The sequence below is a fragment of the Cyanistes caeruleus genome, chromosome 23 (genome assembly GCF_971803275.1).
Source record: "Cyanistes caeruleus chromosome 23, bCyaCae1.hap1.1, whole genome shotgun sequence".
In the NCBI taxonomy this organism is placed as follows: domain Eukaryota; kingdom Metazoa; phylum Chordata; class Aves; order Passeriformes; family Paridae; genus Cyanistes; species Cyanistes caeruleus.
In genome coordinates this window covers 5853495-5859495 of record NC_141723.1, presented here as the reverse complement: position 1 = coordinate 5859495, position 6001 = coordinate 5853495, and positions in this window count along the sequence as shown.

Sequence of the window (6001 nt, the reverse complement as noted above, 5' to 3'; positions counted from 1 at the left end):
CGGGATTTGCCGAAGGGCCCGAAAGCTCCGGAGTGATGAATTATTATTTGCTGTCGTCTGCTCAGAGCTTTGTCTCACAGCCTCCCAGCAGCAGCCTGTGGCCCGTGGGTGGCTGTCCCTGGGGTTTTCACTAATCCCCAGCAAGTGCAGCTCTGCTTTCTCACGGAGAAGCCGCCTTTCCCTGGCTCTGAGCCTCCCCAGCTCCCGAAATTCCCACTCCCAGCCGGGTGTTTGGCTTCCCTCACGCTCTGGAGGATGTGTGTGTGTGTGTGTGTGTGAAGGGCCCATCTGTTCCCCTCCTCTCTGCTCTTTTCCATCTCATGGCAAAAGGGAGAATTCCAGCCCAGGATAGGCCCCTCCTGAGGCTGGGGCTGGAATTTGGGGTTTGTGCTGCCCAAAAAGCCAGTAATTAAATTCCCATCATCACACTGTCGTCTGTCCACTGTGTGGCCACTGCAGCAGCCCAGAATGATGTCAATAAGGGATTTTGAATGCTGTTAAAATGCCTTTTTTTCCCCCCCAGAAAGGCAGGCAGGTTATTTAATGCAGATCCTTCTGAAGTCCCAGCATGAGAGAGGCACAAAATTCCCAGAGGGTTCTGGGTCCTAGAAAGGGCAGGATTCAGCTGTGGCTTGGGTGTTTGGCTGTGAGATGTGACAAGAGTGGCTTTGATCATCTATCAAAGCCTTGTCAGCCTCCCCCTGGGCCTCGGGGAGGAAAAATTGCAGCTGGAGCATTGATCAGCAGCAGAGATCTGTCAGCACCAGCCTCAAAAACAAACAGAAAACTGATCTTACCTGCACAAGGTGTCACTGCCACCTCCCTCTGGGACCGGGCAGAGGGGCAGGACAAACTCTGCAGGGCTCTGGGGCTCTGGGGACTCTGTCTCACTGAAATATTCCCATTCCCTGTGAGCCAGAAGCACCCTGATGTCAGCGGGGGGCTGTTGCATCACGAGCAATCACAATTAACTCTAATTACACGTCTTCACTGGCTGCCGAGCTTTGCAAAAATAACAAGGAGGCAAGGAAAAAAAGAAAAACCACCTCAGAAAAAGCAGAAGAGAGGCTCTTGCAATCCAGGTGAATTTTTCCAAGCTGATTGCCAACACTCAAGGTTCCCAAGGGCCTTTGTTAGCAGAGAGAAAGCACCAGACAAAGAGATGGGGAGAACAGGAAGAGTCATCTCCTTCTGTCTTTTAAAGTAACCTAGCTAGGACCCCAAATTTGGGACACTCAGATATTTAGGGGTCATCACAGCCTAACATTTCTTTGCTTCATGGTGAGACACAGCTCTGACAACACCTGAGCAACCCCACGGGTGCTGGAACAGCGAGGAGCTGAATTAAGTTTAATCAGAATTAATAACCTGCGCTTGGCCAGGTGCTTTGAAATCCTCCTCCTCTTGTCCTTATCTGTCCTGCAAAATATTGCATTTGGGGAGACGAGCTGAGGGCGAGAAACAAAGGCCCTGCCACGGAATCCCTTTCAGCAGCACATCTTTTATCCTTGTGCACAACAAGGAAATGAAGGGAGTGTTTCAGCTTCCAAAAAACTGCTGTGCCACCCCAGTGTGCACATCCCAACCCTTCAGCCACGGACAAACCCTCCCTGGCTCTCTGCTCCGAGCCCAGTTTGCTCTCCAGAGAGCTCAGCCAACGCTGCTAGAAACACAGCCACAGCAAATTGTGTTCCACTGGAATATGCACAGAAAGCATTTCCCCAGTCAGATCCTGTGGGGATTGCACAGGCCAGTTTAGAGGATAAAAGCAATTGATTAAAAAGTATCAGATATGTGTCAACTCCACGCCCCTGACAATCCAAAGCTCTGACTTAAGGCTAAGACAGAGAAAAGGCCAAAATGTGCCCAATGCTCCCCAGGAAATCAGTGGCATGGGTAGGTCAGGTCCCTTTTCCAGCCCTCTCAGATCAGAACTTTCTGGTGATTGCTTTTGGGAGAAAAAACCAAATATTTTGAGCCCACTTTTGACACTATTGATTCATGGGAGTAACAGCATCCTCCTGGCCCATCCTTGGGAATATGCAAGGAGAGGAGAATTCATTTCCTTGCCAGAGATATCAATACCCATCTTGGCTTCTGAAGAAATCTCACACCCAAGACTATTGATTTCCTGCACTTGAAATGAACTGGTTCAGTCAATTCCAGAGCTGTGTGAACAGATTGGGCTTGGGATCAAACGTCCTGGGAATGCAGCAAGTCTGGGGCACCAAAACCTCCTCAGGGTTGTTCCTCACCCAGGAATGGGGTGCAACACAATGCATTCCACAGCTGCCTGTCCCACAGCAGGGGAGGACACTCCCAGGACCTCTTTCTGCCACTCAGGGACCCAAAAATGGCAATTTTCTTATCTAAGGGGACAGGTTTCATTGGAGTTTGCAGCACTCAAAGCACAAGCCATGCTCTCAGATCATCAGCTGCTGCTGCAGCCCCTGGTTCTCCCAGCTGATGAGTCAGTGGCTTCACTAAAAGCACAGCACAGATGATGGGACGGGCTCAAACCACATCTGTGTCCAGAGCCTGCATCTCCCAGGGCTGGATTTAACATCCTGCAGTCCAAAGCCAGCCTCTGCCAGGCCCTGGGTGCTCCCAGGACTGAGGAGCTGCCACACCCCAGTGCAGGGCACAGGGACAGAACCATCCCACAGGGACAATCATCCCCCAGAAGCCAGTTCTGACCAAAATTCCCCGAGCCTGTTCTGCTGAGCAAAGCAAAGGCTCCCTCTGCACTCCAAGTGCGCACAGGGGGCTGGCAGTGCTGCTTGTTTTGGCAGAAGAGATGAGAAAACTGCAGAGCATTCGAGTTCAGAAGGCTCATTATGACTAATCTGCCTTCCTGAGCTGCAGGTCTTTTATTCCAGAGTCAGATATAGGCCTGCCCTGGGAGGGAACATCTGCAAGGGATGCTAATTTAGATATTTGTAAGAAAGGTGGCACAACCTGCAGCCAGATGAGTCTGCAGCAGCGCTGGGAGGGAGCACAGGCTGGGAGGGGAGCCCTGCATGAGGATCCAGCTCCAGCCTGGCTCTTTGCTGCTGCTGGAGAGCCAGACTGGGCCAGAACTGGGCAAATGGGGCTTGCATTTTCATCCCTGAGTGGGATTTAGCATTTCAGATGTTAAATTTGGGGTGGGCTGTGGGTGCTGCAGGGAAAGGTTGAACGGCCTGGGCTTATTGTTGCATTTTCCTCACTCAGCTGCACAGCGCTGACCCTTGAATTGAGGAGCCTGAAGGTGCTTTGGAGCATCTCCCATGAGTTAACAAGCACCCTGCTCCTGCAGTGAAACAGGGCGAGTTCTGCACCGTCCTGAGCTAGTTTTTGTGGGTCTGTGGGGTTTTTCTCACTTTATATGACGGCTGAGCAACATTTAGGAGCGTGTGTGATGCACTTGTACCAATTAATCAGTGTTAAAGGGTTTGGGTGGGCATTGTTTATACAGGAGGAGGAGGAACTGAGTGCAAACTGAAGGGGTTTGCTCTGAAAATCTTCCTCATTTTTGTGTTTATTGAATGTTGGTGCCAGAAAGAGACAGGCCTGACACAGAAAGCAAGAAAGTTGTGATAAACTTGCAGGGAAGTTCATTCTACAGTTCAGGACTGGCCCTTAAAAAGATTCTGCCTTACCCCAGAGGTGTCAGGAACGTTTCCTCTTCAGCATTTGCAGCCAACTGCTCCTCACATCAGAGAAATCAAATTGTCACTCAAGACCCCAGCGCTCTCTTCAAAGCTTTCCACAGCAGCAGCCTGTGACAGAGCAGCAAAATAATGAAATATCTCATTGTCAGGGGCTGATATTCCACTGGCACTTCCCTTCTTCTGTGGCGTGGTGCAGTGCAGGAGGCACCTGATCCCCTTCCACTCCCCGTGCTGCTCGGAGTCTCCTGTTACAGGAGCGAAAAAAGAACACGTGGTGAGGAAATACAGAACATTCAGGATATTTGACAATATTTGCCCCAGGAACAGCACTCCACAAAGCAGAAAAACCCTGAAAAGAAAAGATTTTGCTCCTTGTGAGGAGTTTGCACTCGTGGGTTTGAAGTTTCATTTTGTTTTGGCTTCGGGTTCAGGGCTGGTTTTCTTTTATCCATCAGTTTTTCTTGTTATTGAGCTTTATTTTCTCCCGTGATTCATCCGACTCCAGGGCATTTATTGAAATCCTTGATACGAAATGCAAGGGAAATGAATATCACTTTAAACTTCCTGAGGACATCTCCATCACCAGATTAAAGTCTCCTGCAGTTTTTTCCAGCTCTTCCCATTACAGACTCAGAGACAAGGTGCATTTCTGGCCAAGGCAGATGTGATTTGTGGCACATCTCCCATCAGACCAGCCATTATTATAATCCACAGTTTTCCAGGGGAAAGAATAAATGCTTCTTTTCTTTAGTAAGCCTGAAAAAAAAACCCCAAACAGAGATGAGTTTTACAAGCAGTTAAATGCTGTAAATCAAAAGGCCGAGGCAGATGGCAAGGAGTCAATGAGACTCAGAGCTCGTCCATTAACACCTCGCTCAGTTCACAGTTATTAAATTGCTCTTTTCCTGACTCACAGTGCAGTTGATTTTCTTATGGATGGCTGGATGGAAAATATTCTTGTGATACAACTGGAAGCCCAAGGAGTCAAGGAGAGAACAGATTCTTCTTGGTCTCAGAGAAAGCGAAAACATCTCAAAGAAATCTTGTCCATCCATTAAATAAATATATTTCTTTTGAGGCAAGCAAAGTGCTTTTGCTGTCCTGCTTTCCAGAAGAAATAATTGTTCTGTGATAAGCTCATTTGGCTCCCTTAGCATTGCAAAACTCACATAAATCAGATAAAAAGGAAATGATTGCAGCAAGACTTGGAAAGTTCAGGAGGATTCAGTTTGACTTTAGCAGTGAAGATGACTCAGAAAGTCAAGAGGAATTCAGGAATGCAACATCCCATCCAGAGAGGTTGAAAGCAGCACTTGAGATCCACTCTTTTGGAGAAAACCCCCCAGAAACTGAATTTCTTTAAAGCCTCGCTACAGAGATGGGCTTCACTCTGTTCTCTCCTTGTCTAGGGCTGCTTGGTCATGTGAAAAACACATTGAGAGAAGGTTTTGAGCTTTTACTGGGGAAAAAAAAAGAGGAGCTTTCTTAGGAAACACCCTTCAGATTAGGGACTGCTAATGCTCTGAAAGTGAGCTGGTGTTAGGGATATTAAACCATAAGAAGATATTAAAATATTGCAACAGCAGCCACACTTTCAGGAAATGGTTTCTCTTGGTATTTGAATTGCAAAGAGATCTCTTTACCAGCACAGGGAGTGTTTAAACAAGGAGCACGGCTGAGAATTCCAACCGGGATTTTTAGCAAATCCCCAGGACGTGCTGGGACTGGGAAGGATGCGGTGCCCTGTTCCCTCACACCGGAGGTTTACGAGCTGTTAACAGTGGCAAAAACACCTCCAGCTCCAGATTTAACACAGAAATCCCTGCTTTCCGTGCTGGCGGGCCACTCCATGCTTTCCCTGCTGTGCCAACAGCTTTGAACACGCAGGAACAGCGCAAACCTTGGAGCTCAGAGGGTGCCAGAGCTCCAGGAGCACGCGGAGCATCCCTGGCAGAGCATTCCCGGGCCAGCATCCCTGGCTGAGCATCCCTGACCGAGCATCCCTAACTGAGCATCCCCGTTAGAGCATCCCTGACAGAGCATCGCTGACCGAGCATCCCCAGCCCAGCATCCCCATCAGAACATCCCTAACCGAGCATCCCTGACCGAGAATCCCGGTCAGAGCATCCCTGACGGAGCACCCTCATCAAAGCATCCCTGACCGAGCATCCCCGGCCCAGCATCCCCACCAGAACACCCCCGGCGCTCAGCTGGGAGTGCCTGCGAGGGGCAGGGCAGCCCGCAGGGAAGGGCCGCTCCCCCCCGAGGGGTTCCTGGGGGTGGGAACCCATCTCGCTCCTCTCTCCGGGGCTGCGCTGGGAGCGGCTGAGCCCCGCCAGCCCCCCCGG